Source organism: Ammospiza caudacuta, chromosome 11 (genome assembly GCF_027887145.1).
Source record: "Ammospiza caudacuta isolate bAmmCau1 chromosome 11, bAmmCau1.pri, whole genome shotgun sequence".
Classification (NCBI taxonomy): domain Eukaryota; kingdom Metazoa; phylum Chordata; class Aves; order Passeriformes; family Passerellidae; genus Ammospiza; species Ammospiza caudacuta.
In genome coordinates, this window is record NC_080603.1 from 1,586,586 (window position 1) to 1,601,295 (window position 14,710).

At 50.7% G+C, this 14,710-nt stretch overlaps 1 pseudogene; it reads left to right on the forward strand.

The window, feature by feature from the left end:
* The window catches only part of LOC131562636 (zinc finger protein 883-like), a 146,593-nt pseudogene extending 132,332 nt beyond the window's left edge, over positions 1-14,261 (forward strand).
* The last annotated feature ends 449 nt before the right edge of the window (positions 14,262-14,710 follow it).

The window sequence follows — 14,710 nt, forward strand, 5'->3', positions numbered from 1 at the left end:
CTCCTGCTGGCCACACCATTCCTGATCCACTCCAGGAGCCATTGGCCTTCTTGGCCACCTGGGCACACTGCAGGCTCATGTCCAGCCTGCTGTCCATCAGTCCCTGCAGGTCCCTTTCTGCCTGGCTGCTGTCCAGCCACTCTGTCCCCAGCCTGTAGTGCTGCAGGGGTTGCTGTGGCCAAAGTGCAGGACCCGGCACTTGGACTTGTTAAACCTCACCTTGTTGGATCACACATCCTTGTTAAACCACACCTAGATCCAGCCTTTCCAGGGCCCTGCGCAGAGCCCTCCTATCCTCCAGCAAATCAACACTCCCAGCCAACTTTGTGTCACCACAGTTCCATGACCCTCCGAGTATCCCAATGGTCTCCATGATTTCATGAGGCCTTCCAGTTTCACATTGTCTCTTTGATTCCATGGGACCCCAACATCACAAAGTCCCTTGAATCTTGGGCCCTGCAGTGTCACAATGGATCTTTGGTTCCATGAGGTCGGGCAGTGCAGCAATGCTCTCCTTGGTTCCACAGTGTCACAATGGCCTCTTGGTTCCAACCGCCACCATGGTGTCCAACATGTTTCCTTAATTCCAGGAGTCCCTGAGGAGCAGCATTGGTCCCTTGGTTCCATGGGGACCTGCAGTGTCACAATGGCCCCATCATGACACCAGGTCCTGCTCTGTCACAATGCTCTGCATGGTTCCACATGACCCTGCAGGGTCACAGTGGCCTCTTGGCTCCAGGAGGCCTTAGAGTGCCCCAATGAATTCTTTGGTGCTGCAGTGTCACAATGGGGTCCTGGTGACACAAGATCCTGCAGTGTCACCAGGGACCCTTGGTTCCATGGGGCACCAGAGTGTCACAATTGTTCCGTCAGTTCCCAGAGTCCTTGCCATGGAAAAATGGTCCCTTGATTCCATTGTCCCCAGGCTCTCCCAAGGGTCTCCTTGGTTCTGCAGTGTCACAATGGCCCCCTGGTTCCATAAGGCCCTGCAGAGTCACAGTGACCTCTGTGGTTCCAGCAGGACCCAGACTTTCACAATGGACTCCTTGCTTCCATACAGCCCCACAGTGTCACAATGGCCCCTTGGCTCTGTGCTGCCATGTCGTACACAGTGTCACCATGGTCCTCTTGGTGCCACCAGGTCCCGCAGTGTCACACTGACCCCTTGCTTCCCCAGGGCCCTGCAGTGTCACAATCATCAGAGGATCAACCAGGCTGCAAAAGACCTTGGAGAGCATCAAGTCCAACCTGGGACCCAACACCACCTTGTCACCCAGACCATGGCACTGAGTGCCACATCCATTCTTTCCTTAAACACCTCCAGGGACAGTGACTCACGGATCTTTCTGGACAGCCCATTCCAATGCCAAATTTACCTTTCTGTGAGGAATATTTCCTAATGTCCAGCCTAAATGTCCCCAGGTTCAGCTGAAGGCTGTGTCCTCTTGTTCTCTCACTGTTCCCTGGGAGAAGAGACAGATGCCCATCTGGCTGCACCCTCCTGTCATGGAGTTGTATAGAGTGATGAGGTCTCCCCTGAGCCTCCTCTTCTCCAGGATAAACATCCCCAGCTCCCTCAGCCACCTTTCACAGGACTTGTGTTCCAGACACCTCCCCAGCCTTGTTGTCCTTCTCTGGACATGCTCAAGCCCCTCCGTGTCCTTCCTGGACTGGGGGCCCAGTACTGGACACAGCACTTGAGGTTCTGCCCAACCAGTGCTGAGAACAGGGGAGGAATCACTGCCCTGCTCCTGCTGGCCACACCATTCCTGATGCATAGGAGTGCCAGGGGTTGGATGAGGGAAATGGTGGAGAGGAGTGGAGACAAAGTGCAATTGATTGTCAGCCATGAAGGGTCTTGTTTTTCATATCTATTCAGACTGCATTAGAAGGTGCTGGGGATCAATATCAATTGAACATTGTCTGGTAATCTATGTATAAACAAGAAAAGAAAACGGGACAAAAGAATTCTTTCTGCATTGTTTTTAATACCATATATTGATTTTCAATATACTTCTGAAATGTTCCTAACTAACCATAGGACAATTGAAAACAAATTATTCCTAGGAGCTTTTCTCTTTCAGGTGATTTGTACAAATATTTATGAGCGTTTGTCACTGAATTCCTGAACTGAAGAGCTCAAGAAAGAAGAGGCCTCTTGAGTAGTAAAATTTATCAGCAACCTCCAGGTGGCTGAGGATCCATCCCCTTCAGAGCAGCAATGAACAGAAATGGGCACAGCTTTGTGGCTGCCCCAGCTTTGGCATGGGCCCTGGGCCTGGAGCAGGAGCACCTCTTGAGGGCACTAAGGCCGCGGCTCTTGTGCTGCCCTGGGCAGATGGGATGGCAGCAGGGGCTGCAGAGCTCTCAGCACCTCAGGCCGAGGGGAGCAGGGCAGCCAGGGAGCCTCCTTTGGCCTTGGCCAAGCACCTTCTCCCATGGCTGGGGCTGAGTCCTGTGGCAGCTGCAGCTGCTGCTGTGCCCTTGCCAGGGGCTGAGGCCGTGGGGCAGTGCCCAGAGCAGCCAGGTCTGAGCAGAGCTGTGGGGCCAGAGCCGGCTGGGCTGGGCTGGGGAGAGGCCCTTGGTGCTGCCCAGAGCTCAGGGCAGCTGGCAGAGCTTGCAGGGAGCTGGGCTGGGCTCAGAGAGCCTGGCCCAGAGACCATCAGTGTCCATCTCAGCCTGGCTGAGCATGCAGAGACCAAGAAGAGCAGCCCAGAGTCTGCAAGTTCTCTGGGTGGGAGCTGAGCTTGTGAGCCCCTGAGCCCTGCCAAGTGCTGGGGCTGCACCTCCAGCTCCAGAGATGTGATAGATGGGATCAGGGACAAATAATTCCTGCTGGATTGTTTCTTGTGTTTGCTTATACAGGTGACCTGGAGCCATATGTAGATGAGCTGTTTTGTTTCAGATAACTCGGGTAAAATGGTAAGAATAATATTTTTAGCTGAAAATAATACTTCACACATAATACACAATAAGAAAGAAAAGACACATAATCAGAAGAGCATCTGAGTTTTTAAGAGCGTGAGACTCATTGATGTCCCAGCAGTCAAACCTGTTCAAATACTTTCCTCAGGGCTTCCTTGAGATGAGAGGCGACCACCAGAGGCCAAGGCCAGCCAGAGCTCTCTGTCCGGCAGCTTTTGTCTGGGAGAACCCTGGCATACAGGGAATTTTCGAGGGGAGTATCAATTCTGGCTGTGGGCACCTCGAAGGACAAATGGTTCTTTTCCATAGGAAGGAAAGCACTGGGCACCAGTTCTCCAGGGGCTGATGAAAGGCAGCCCTCAACATTCCAAGATCAGCTGGGCCTGTCAAGTGGGCCCTGGGTGGCCAAGCTAGCCAGATCTGTTCCATGTTCCCTTGCTTTCATGGCACTCTGCAGTGTCACAATGTCCTCCTTGCTTCTGCAGTGTCACAATGGCCCCATGCTTCCAAGAGGCCCTGCAGGATCACAATGGCCCTTTGGCACCACGAGGCCCTGAAATGCAGCAATGGCCTCTTGGCTCCACAAAGCCCTGCTGCTTCACACTGGCCTTTTGGGACCATGTGGCCCCACAGAGCCACAACAATGTCCTTGGTCCCATGAGGCCCCACAGTGTCACAATGGTCCCTTGGATCCATGAGGCCCTGAAGTGTCATCAGTTCCACAGGAAGGAAAGTAGGAAGGAAAGCATGGAGCCCCAGTCTTCCAGGAGCTGATAAACAGCAGCCACTAGAGGCCAAGGCCAGCCAGATCTGTCTGTCCTGGCAGCTTTCATCTGGGAGCAACAGAAGAAATATCTTGTATCTCAGGTATAAATATTCTGTATCCCAGATATACAGGATTTTGGGGGAAGAATCCCAATTTCAGCCCATGAGCACCTGGATGAGAAGGCCAGTTCTTTCCCTCAGGAAGGAAAGGACAGAGCCCCAGTGTTTCCAGGGCAGATTGGAGGCGACCATGAGAGGCCAAATTGAGCCAGGCCTGTCTGTCCTTGCAGCTTTTGTCCAGGACAAACCCTTGCATGTAGAGAATTTTGGAGAAGAACCAATTTTGTCCGGAGCTGTGAGCAGAGGCTGAGGGAGCTGGGCTTGTCCAGCCTGGAGCAGGGAAGGCTGAGGGGCTCCTCATCCCAGCCTGGCAGTGCAAGCAAGGAGGGGATGGAGAACACAGAGCCAGGCTCTTCTCTGGGGGGCCTCTGGGGTAGGAGACAAAAGCCAGTGGGTGGAAGGGGAAAGAGGGGAGATCAGCCAGAACAGGAGGAGATGAAATGAGTCAGGCTGGTTTCAGCATTTCCTCAACAACAACAGCAGCCTGACCTCCCTTCTCTATTCCCCACTGACAGCTTTGCAAATCAGGAATTGTTCGAGCTGTTCTGTCCTCACTCCAGGACGAGAATCCTTGTGTTTATATCTATCACAGAACCATGTTTGTGTGAAATAAATTTTAGTATGGAAATCACTTGTGAATGATGGACTCATCAGACACTGCTGGGACGTTGCACATGGCTCAGGGAAGAGTTTGTAATTGTGTGATTGTTATTTTAATTGTGTGATTGTTATTAAATTGTAACCTGTTCAACTGTGGTCTGTTGACTAGGTCCAGTGTGGGCTGGGAGGAGCTCAGATTTGCACAAGGCTACTCTGAGTGCCAGGGCTTGGATGTGGGAAATGGTGGGATGGGGGCAGGGACAGAGTCTGATTGATTGTCAGCCATGAGGGGTCATGATTTTCATATCTATTCAAACTGCATGAGGAGGTACTTGGATTCAATGTCAATTGGAGATTGCACATGTCAATGAATTACTAGTGAAAAAAAATTACAAGACCTAAAAAAATATTTTCTTGCTGCCTTTTTAATCTCAGGGTGTTCACATTGAATAGGCTTCTGAAATCTGACTAATCAACCACAAAAGATCTGAACACTTAGATTATTCCCAGGGGCTTGGCTTGTTCAGGTGTTCTGAATGTTAATGAGCCCTGGGACATTGAATTCCTGCACTGAAGAGCTGAAGGCTGAACAAGCCTCTGGAGCAGGAAAATTCAGCAGCAGCCTCCAAGTTGCTGACGATGTCAGCAGCCCCCACTGAGGCCATCCCTACCCAGAGACCGTGGGGGAATGGGCAGACAAGGAGAGCATCCCTGTGGCTGGGGCAGCACAACTCAGAGGCACCAGGGGCTCCAGCTGGGAAATGGAGTGCGGAATGTGGCTGGGAAAGCCCTGCCTGGGCTGGGCCAAGCAGGACACACAAGCCCTGACTCCCATCCCACCAAACACTTCCCTCAATGAGACATTTAAAAGGAATTACAATTATTTGTGTACTCTGAGTTAGATGTACTGGAGAAATGCCTACAAGAGATTCTCAGGAGCTCAAAACAACCAAACAGCCTTTACTGGGGACTTTAGAAAATCAGAGAAACTTTGGCAAATGGTTAAATATGACAGTCAATCAAAACCAAATACTTCTCAAAGCATTAACTTGGCCCATTCAACTTCACTAACTGTAAGCCCATTCAATTTTAAGTTAATCAAAATTTGCAAGGAGACAGAAATAGAAGAAGTAGATACACAAAGAGAGAAAGACAAATAAGATACAGAGAAGTACCCACACCCGGATTCCAATGTTGTTCAGATGGAAATTCCAAGAAGAGGTAGGGTCAAGATGTGTGCTTGCCTTGTGGTCAGCCTTCAATACCCCTTGGTCTCCCTGGGCCCTTCCCCCAGGTGGGGCTTGGGCTCATTTGGTCCCTCAGGAGCTGGGCTGGAGGCTGACGAGGTGGCTGTGGAGCATTGCCCGTGCTGTGCCAGGGACTGGCAGACACTGCTGGGCTGGGATAGAGGCTCTGGCGGGATTTGGGTTGCTGGGCAGGGCAGGGCAGGGGTTCCAGTGCAGGGCAAGGCTGGGGTTCCAGGGAAGGGCAAGGCTGGACCTGCCCCTTCCTCCCCCACACATGAAATGATTTAAGCCAACAATCTCCCCCAGTCTGTCACAATAGGCACTGTTGGAGGTGGAACCCAAATTTGGCCATGTGCACCTGGACTAGAAGGACAGTTCCTTTCCATAGGAAGGGAAGCACGCAGCCTTCTCTAGGGTCTTGGGGCCAGATGAGAGGTGACCCTTGTGAAACCTCTGCCAGACAGACTTGTTCTGGCAATATTGCTATGGGAACAATCCCTGGATATAAGGAAATTTGGTGGTGAAATCCCAGTTCTGGTCATGGGTGCCTGGAGGAGAAGGACAGTTCTTTTCCATTGGAAGGAAAGCACAGAGCCCCAGTGTTTCAGCAGCAGATGAGAAGAGACCCTCAACATGCCAAGGTCAGTTGGACCAGTCAGGTGGCCTATGGGTGGCCAAGCCAGCCAGACCTGCTTTGTATTCCCTTGGTTTTGTGGGTCCCTGAGGTGTCACAAGGGTGTTTTGGTTCAATGGGGTCCCACAGTGTCACAATGGCCCCATGGTTCCTGAAGGTCCCTCAGTGTCACGATGGTCCCAAGGATTCCATGAGGCCTTGCAGTGTCACAATGGTCTCTGGGGTTCCACAGGCCCCACAGTGTCATGTGACTCCTCAGTTCCATGAGCCCTGCAATGTCACAATGGACCTTTGCACCATGGGGGTTTGCGGTGTCACAGTGCTCTCCTTTGGCTCCACAGTGTCACAATGGACCATTGATGACAGGAGGCCCCTCTGTATCACCCTGGAGCTTTGGTTCCATGAAGCCCTGCAGTGTCACAAAGGCCTCTTGGTTCCATGGTGCCCCATAGCGTCGCAATGCTTTGCTTATTCCATGTGGCCTTGTAGTGTCACAACGGTCTCCATGATTCCATGAGTCCCCTCAGTGTCACATCAGCCCCTTGGTTCCATGAGACTGAGAAGAGTCCTAATGGTCTTTCCATGGTTCCACAGCTCCATGAGGCCTTGCAATGTAACAATGGACCTTTGGTTCCATGGGATCTCACAGTGTCACATGGCCCCATGGTTCCATGAAAACCCAAAATGCCATAGTGGTCTCTGTCGCAGACATTTTTTCATAGAAATCCTTTCTTTGGGATTTGTTCATGTTCTGGGAAGCTGAGGCCCCAGAAGAAGAATGTAAACAATTGTTATCGGCTGGTGTGGAATGCAACAGGTGCAGCGGTGATTGCGCTTCTGTGAGTGTTTGGATTTGCTGACCACTCACAGGAGAGTTTGTCCTTGCTTTCTGCTGGACACAGAACTTTGTTATTAATTCTTTTCTATTCTATTCTTAGCTTAGCAAGCCTCTGCAACTTCTCTCCTTATTCCTTTTAGTATAGTTATAATGTATTATGTATCATATATTGTTATGGTTTGGGCCTGGCAAAGCCAGAGCCCCATGAGTACAGCTTCTCCCCGGTGTCTGCTGTGAGATGTGACCAGGAATAAGCAAAGCAGGCTCCAAACTTAAACATAAAGAAAATTTTATTAACTAAGCTGCACACAAAAATTACTAAACTACACACAAAAGAAGAAAGAAAGAAAGAAAGAAAGAAAGAAAGAAAGAAAGAAAGAAAGAAAGAAAGAAAGAAAGAAAGAAAGAAAGAAAAAAACACGAGGAAAATGAAAACCTCACAAAAAAACACTCTCCCCATCCTCCCCCTTAAATTCCCAATACAATACATCCTCCAAAATCACCAATTCTAGGTCCAACACCACCCTTTAGATTGCTCAAACTTTCAACTCCTCAAGAGGAGAGGGAGTCCTTCCATGTGTCATGGTGGCCTCTTCCGTCCTTGTTCCGGTGCTCTCACCACCGAACAGGGATCAGGGCTGCTTCCAGGGTTGTCTTTTTTAAGGATGCTTTGTCCAGTTCCAGAAAAGCACAGTATCTCACCTTCTCACCTTTGGGACATCTATCCCCCCCATATTTTATATACCCCCTGGGGCCGAGGGGTACCCACACTGAATCTTCTCTGGCACTGGGACATTTCTCCCCCTGGACTCAGTCTCTGTATCTCACAGAAACATAGCTCTGTCCATGGCTACACAAAAGAGTCCAGCATAAAATGCCACTCCATCTTCTCCATTCTTTCAACATCTCTCACTCTCTCTCTCTGGTCCAGACCTCCATCACTCGTTCATTTCCTTCGTCCTCCTCCACTCTTATCACTCGTCTAGGAAGGGTTAATGTTCTGTAGGGTTTTCATTGTCCAAAAGGGGTTAAAAACTCCTCCAGGCGGCTGGACTCCTGGCTGCACCCCCCCCCATCTCCTCAGCCGGGCTGCCTGCTGCCAGCACATATTTACTGAATTTCAAGGTAATGACACAGGCTGCACTCTCTCTCTCTCTCTCTCTCTCTCTGTCTCCAAGGGGGAAGGGGGGGGGGGGGGGGGGGAATGGCTGTCTGATGTCTCTTGGGACTCTTCCTCCACCCTTCCATCCTCCAGGGCCTCCTCACTCCCATGTCTGTCCAGGCCCAGGCCTACTGTATGGCTGCCCCTCCCCCGCCCAGCAGCGGCGGCTTGACGAGGGAGGGAGATCCGACCTCCGTCCCTCGAAGTCCCAAGAGAGCCTCCCAAGGCCGAAGCTCTGCTTTTAACCCCTGGGTGTTCTCGGAGGTGTGTCCTAAAACCCACTGGCTACCCCAGGTGCCAATATCAAAATCCAAGCACCCATTGGTTTGACCACAACATCCCAGAATTCCCACTTCTTTCTGGTCAAACCACCACATATATCAACAAATCCAGCCTTCTGATCATGAACCAAGATTCCGTCTCTCTCTCTCCCTGAAGACCTTCATCAGGGCGCTGTAATATTTGGTGACCCCTCGTGTCAGAGCAAAAATTAAATTGATAAGACCAGAAGAGCAAATTGCTGCACTGGGTAAAATCCTGTATGTGTAGCATGTGATGGTTGCTTTGAAGTGACCACAGAAGTGGATTCAAGCCAGGAGCTGAAGAACTGAAGATCCTGATTTGGACAGAGTTCACAGCCAAGGCTGACCACAAGTGAACCTTCTTCTGGAAAACCTTCAGGAAAGATGTTAGGAAAGAGCAGCAGAACCATGGAGGAGCCAGAGCATGCTGGACTCTTTCAAAATGTACTGTTGGCTTTTCCCTTCCTGATGAACCAGCCCTCAGAACTTTGTGGCTGTTTGTATGGGGGACACATGCCTTGGAGGAAGAGGTTCAGTTCTCTCCTTCAGAGGAGAAGCTTATTGCCCTCTGGCAAAAATGGTGTAGAGAAGATGGATTTTTCTTGTCAAAAACAGATCTCTATGAGTTCTTTTGATGGGCAAAGCTTTTTGGGTTCTTTACTGATATCCTATACGACTTGGATGTTTTCATGTGGGAATGCATGGACTCTATCTTCCGATTCGTTTGGGGTCAGGGATGCGACTTCCCTCCTGTCTACCCAGCATTTAGAAAGCTCTTCCCAGTTTTGAAATGGAGAGCAGCTGTTTTTCCATGGATTTCTAACTGCTATGGGCTTGCTCCGTTCCCCCCAAATTCAGCGGGAGAAGACCCGGTGGGGGATGAGATTCTGCTTCCCAGCCCCCCCTGCTTCGCGGCATGGGGGGATGAAACTTCGCCGCGCAAAGAAGTTTTTTTTACTCTTTCTCCGGAGCAGTCCTTCTCCCTGCCTTCTCCCCCACCGGGGGGAATGGGAGGGGGTGGCGCCGCTCAAACCAGCGCCATTGGTGCCGCCCCTGGAAGCCCTGGCAGGCCCTGCTACAGCCGGCCTCTCAGACCCCGCCCCGTTTAGAAATGGGGGTGGTACTGGTCCCCGAGGCCCCCCCACCCCTGCCAGCCCCGCGGCCACCTCCAAGACCCGCCCCGCCAGCGCGGCTACCACTCCGGGCGATCCCGTCTCCGCCTCTCCAGGTGGTCCGGCCCGCGGCTTCACCGGCTTCCCCACCTGCGTCTGAGAATGCAGAAACAGGGCTTCCTGCACCTGAGTCACTGTTTCTAGGTGACGAAAACGCGTCTGCGGCTTCTGGCTCAGCGGAGGAGGGCTCCTCCCCAGTTCCGGCCCCCCCACCGCTTGCACCAGCTGCCCCAGCAGTTCTGCCGCTGTCGGAGACTCTGTCCTCCGTGTCAGCATCAGAGACTGCCCTGGAAATGGCTGTTTGTTTGAGCTCGGACCATCCCGGACTGGTTGCCTCTGTAGCAGCGGCCCTGGTGGCTGGTCTCTCCTTCCGTGGAGCGGGGGGTGCGCGACAGCTGACTGTGGGGGCAGTGCGTCTGCCTGTTTTCAAGATCAGCATTCTCGGCGGGTTGGGGGGTGTTTTTTCGGGGATTGTCCCATGGAGGCTGCCATCTCTGCCGCCTCTCTTGTGCCCTAGTGGCGGGGGGCAGGTGGGTCCCGATAGCTCTGCCTTTGGTCCCCAGCCCAGAGGGGATGATGCCATGGGGCGGATGGAAGATACACCTGCCACATTTGCATTGCAGGGGAAGAGGGCACAGATGGAGGAGACCATAGCTAGTCTGTTGTGGGAAACAAACATCTCCAGACCCCAGATGGGATTTCTGGGGAAGGCTTCTATTTCCCTGCTGCTGGCATGCCTCAGTGGTTTTGGGGAAAGGAAGCGTCTCACCACCCGTGCTGCCATTGTACTGGCAGCAGGGTGCAGGCCTGTGGGAATGCAGAGCCTGCTTCGTGGGTTTGGGCCAGGGCCATCACTTGGCCTCCTGATGTTTCTGGGAGCTGTGGTTTCTCCTACCGGTCCTGGCCCCCTTTTGTGGGCCAGTTTTGGGGTTCCTGGTCCATCATGGGCCAGGGCCCCCAGGGCCTTTCTTTCTCTGGCAATGCTCTGCTCTGCTGCTATTCTTTTTGATAAAAAAAAAAAATAAAAAAAAGATTGAGATAGCTGGCAGCAGCTCTGAAGCACTGAAGCATTGAAGGGCCAGTAAAGGACATTCCAAAATTGTTCAAGTTGTTTGAAATTGTTTGAAATTGTTTGAAATTGTGTTATGACTGTCAATGGTTTTTTGATAACTATTGATGGGACTTTTGCAGCAACTCTGTTTCAGGACCAAAAAGGACTCTTAGATATGTCCAAGAGGAACAACTTCAGCTCATGGACTGTTCCTGAAACTCAGCTGTTTGGACTTGAATTTTCTTTGCATTGTTTTTTGCATTTTCTTAGATAATAGGATTGTTTTAGTGATTTGTTAGTATTGTATATTTTACAGGTGAAGAAATTTCCTGTTCATTCCACATCAGCATTTTTTCTTTTAATTTATATAATTTGGAAAGGTCAGATGTCACAGACGCTTTTTCATAGAAATCCTTTCTTTGGGATTTGTTCATCTTCTGGGAAGCTGAGGCCCCAGAAAGAGAATGTAAACAATGATTATCAGCTGCTGTGGAATGCAATAGGGTGCACGTAGTGCCATAGTGATTGCCTCATGTTCCATGTGTACAATTAAGGGCCAATCACAGGGCAAGCTCTCTGGAACACAGTGACAGAGAACTCTCTTGTTTTGAGATTCTATTCTTAGCTTAGCAAGCCTCTGCAACTTCTCTCTTTATTCCTTTTATCATAGTAATAATGTATTATATATCATATATCAATAAATCCAGCCTTCTGATCATGAACCAAGATTCTCGTCTCTCTCTCACCCTGAAGACCCTCATCAGGTCGCAGTAATAAAGGTCGGAGAGCTCCCCCAGCCCCGAGCACCCTCAGTGGTGAGAGGGACACAGAGCCCCTGGTCCCCAGCCCTGCACAGGCATTGCCTGAGGCCAGAGGGATGGAGATCCCCTGGGGAATGGCCTGGGGTGACAGGGACAGGGACAGCACTCCCAAGCCCCTCCCAAGCATCCCACAGGGTAAGAGGCACAGAGACCTCTTGAGTATCCCCTAGATACTGGACAAAATAACCTTGGTAGAAATCAAACTTTGCATAAAATATTTTGATGAATATTTGATTTCCCACAAGTCACATGTGATGAAAACACAAAGAAATCCCAAATATTAATAAACCAATAATTGAAGCAATTCTGTGGCAATTCCAAGTTCCATCGGTTCCTGCACAGCTCCAGCTCAGCTGCTGGCAGGTTCCAATAAAAGAAAGAGGAAATTTGGCCCAATACAGATTTTTAAAAGGAAGGGAAAGCTCTCTGTAGCTATCACAAAGGTGAAAGGGACAAAGAGAATAATGATTCTCACATTTGGCAAAGAACCCAAGCCTGGGAATTCAGGAGTTAATCAGGAATTTAGCTACTTGAGCTGGGCTCCTTGTAAGACTTTTAGCAGCCTAGTGCTCCTCACTATGGGGTGAATTAACCTTGTCAGTGTCGCTGGTAATATTTGCTCCCTTTCCTCCAGTGATTTTAACAGACTTTTCAAGAAAGGACAATAAAATATTTTTCTTTACATTCCAGGCCCACAACAGCCATTTTCCTCATCAGTTCTCCCATAAGCTGCTAAGAGGAAGCTGCGTCCAAGTTTCCAAGAATTCCTCCAGAAAGAACCACAACCTCCTCAGAGGAGGGAACCATGATGTTGGCAAAGGAACTTGGGGTCAGACAACAGTGCCTAAACTCACTGTGCCAAAATAATGTCAAAGTCTGGTTAAGAAAATTGTGGAGAGATGCCTCTGCCCCAGGTAAAGTGCAAATTATACCAAATCCAAGGTGGATTTTATTGAACAGTAAATGTGAGGTAGAGAGAGAGATGGAAAGAAAGAGAAAAGGGGGGACAGCAAGGGAGTGACAGGGACAGAGACAAAACCTTGAGCAGGCCAAGTGTGACATTGTCCTCTGTGTGTGTTGCCTTCCTAGAGTGGGGGTGTTATACCTGAGCCAGTTTGGGTAAGGGGGGTGGTGTTCACCCCCTGAGCAGGGATTACCCCACTGTTTCAGGTTGCAATGTAAGATGTAACCAAATGCATGTTTTCAATCACCATTTCATTAACTACTATAAACAGGTGGGGCAGTGTTCTTTATCCCTTCCATGACTAACCCCTGATAACGCCCTCCAGGGGAGATATCTTCTGTGAATGGGCCATTGAGTGTCACTGCAGGACTGATAAAATTCCATCATCCCATTGTGGGATGCTCTGCCCAGGGGGAGGATCCAAGCATTCCTACCCGGATATAAGCTGAGGTTTTCAACACCAGGAGCAGCTTGCCTACTGGGTTCCCAGAGGACAAGAGCTCCAGAACCACCACTGGACCTCCAGAGGAAGACCAGACCCTTCTACAGGATCACTGCTTCGACAGAATCACGTTCATCACTCCAACAGGACCGCAGCCACCATTGAATGGGACTGCTGCCACCACCCTGACCAACAGGGTGGCAGGTTATATCCTGACTCTTTTGGTTTAAGGCAGTGTTTCTGTATCATTGCCTTGATCTTCTTTTTCTTATTAAATTGAAATTCTTACTTAGACTCTCTCCCAGGTTTGCCTTCAAACCAGTACAAAAGACAATGTACTCACCGCTTGTCTTCTTCCCAAACCAGGATTTCCGATTCCCAGACCTTGATTGGATGGAGGTGGAGACTGCGAGGAACAGGAAGGAGCCCTGGGATACCCAGGCAGGTGGGGAGGAAGTCAGTGCCCCTTTCCCCCTCTTTCCTGCTCCATCTCCCAGCCCAGCACAGCCCCCGGAACAAAAGACAATGTACACACTCTTTGTTTTCTTCCCAAACCAGGATTTCCTATTCCCAGACCTTGATTGGATGGAGGTGGAGGCTGCGAGGAACAGGAAGGAGCCCTGGGATACCGAGGCAGGTGGGGAGGAAGTCACTGCTCCTTTCCCCCACTCTCCTGCTCCATCTCCCAGCCCACCATGGCCCTCGGCTGCAGGACAACCCCGCTGCCAATGCCGTCCTGCTGGGGATGCACTGGGGGAATCTCCTTCCCCTTCCTTCTGGCATGGAGGAAAATCCCATCCTCTCTTTGTTCTTCCTCCCCCAGAGAAGGAGCTGAGAATGGAGACCATGGGGGAAAAATCTCCATGGCAGAACCTCGTGGAAGAGGTCCTTTTGAGTGACTCCACAGTGCAGAATTCCAATGGGGATAAAAATCCCCAGAGATTCCACAGGAGGATGGGCTCCAAAGCCAGCCCAGGGTGATCAGAGGAGGAAAGAACCACCCTGTGCCAGGAAGGTGGACAGGGCTTTATCCAGAGCTTGGAGTTGGTGGTGCATGAGCAGCTTCATGATGAGGAGAAGCCCCACAAGTGCTTGGAGCGTGGGAAGAGCTTCAGGCAGAGCAGCACCCTGATCCAGCACCAGATGATCCACAATGGGGAATGGCCCTACGAGCGTGGAGAATGTGGGAAAGGCTTCTGTCCTGGGGTGACATTATGATGCTTGTATCCCCATTCATATGTTCTATGCCTTTAAGACCGGGCCTGAAGAGTGGAAGTTTTGTTTGGGTTTCTCTTATCAGGGACACAGAGACAGGCAGTACATAGGGCTGTTTTCGCTTCTTGCTTTCGGCTTGCTGCTTTGCTTGCTCTCTTTTCTGCTCTCGCTTCTGCTCTGCTTTGGCCTCTGCTTATTAGCTAGTTCTAGCTAAACTGTCCACATTCCTTCCTGGACTGTTTCTCCTCTCCTGTTTCTGTGACCATCTCGAACCTGCTCTGGACTGGGACCTGGGAACACTGACGGTTTGCACTGTTTCGCTGCAGCAGCTGCACCAGTGCCAGAGGGACTGAGAACAGAGCAACCACCCCTGAAAGAGACTTTCTGATTTTGTCATCCTTCTCAGAGCGGTGTCATCTGGTATTGTTCATTTTGTGTGCTGGGGGGTGCTG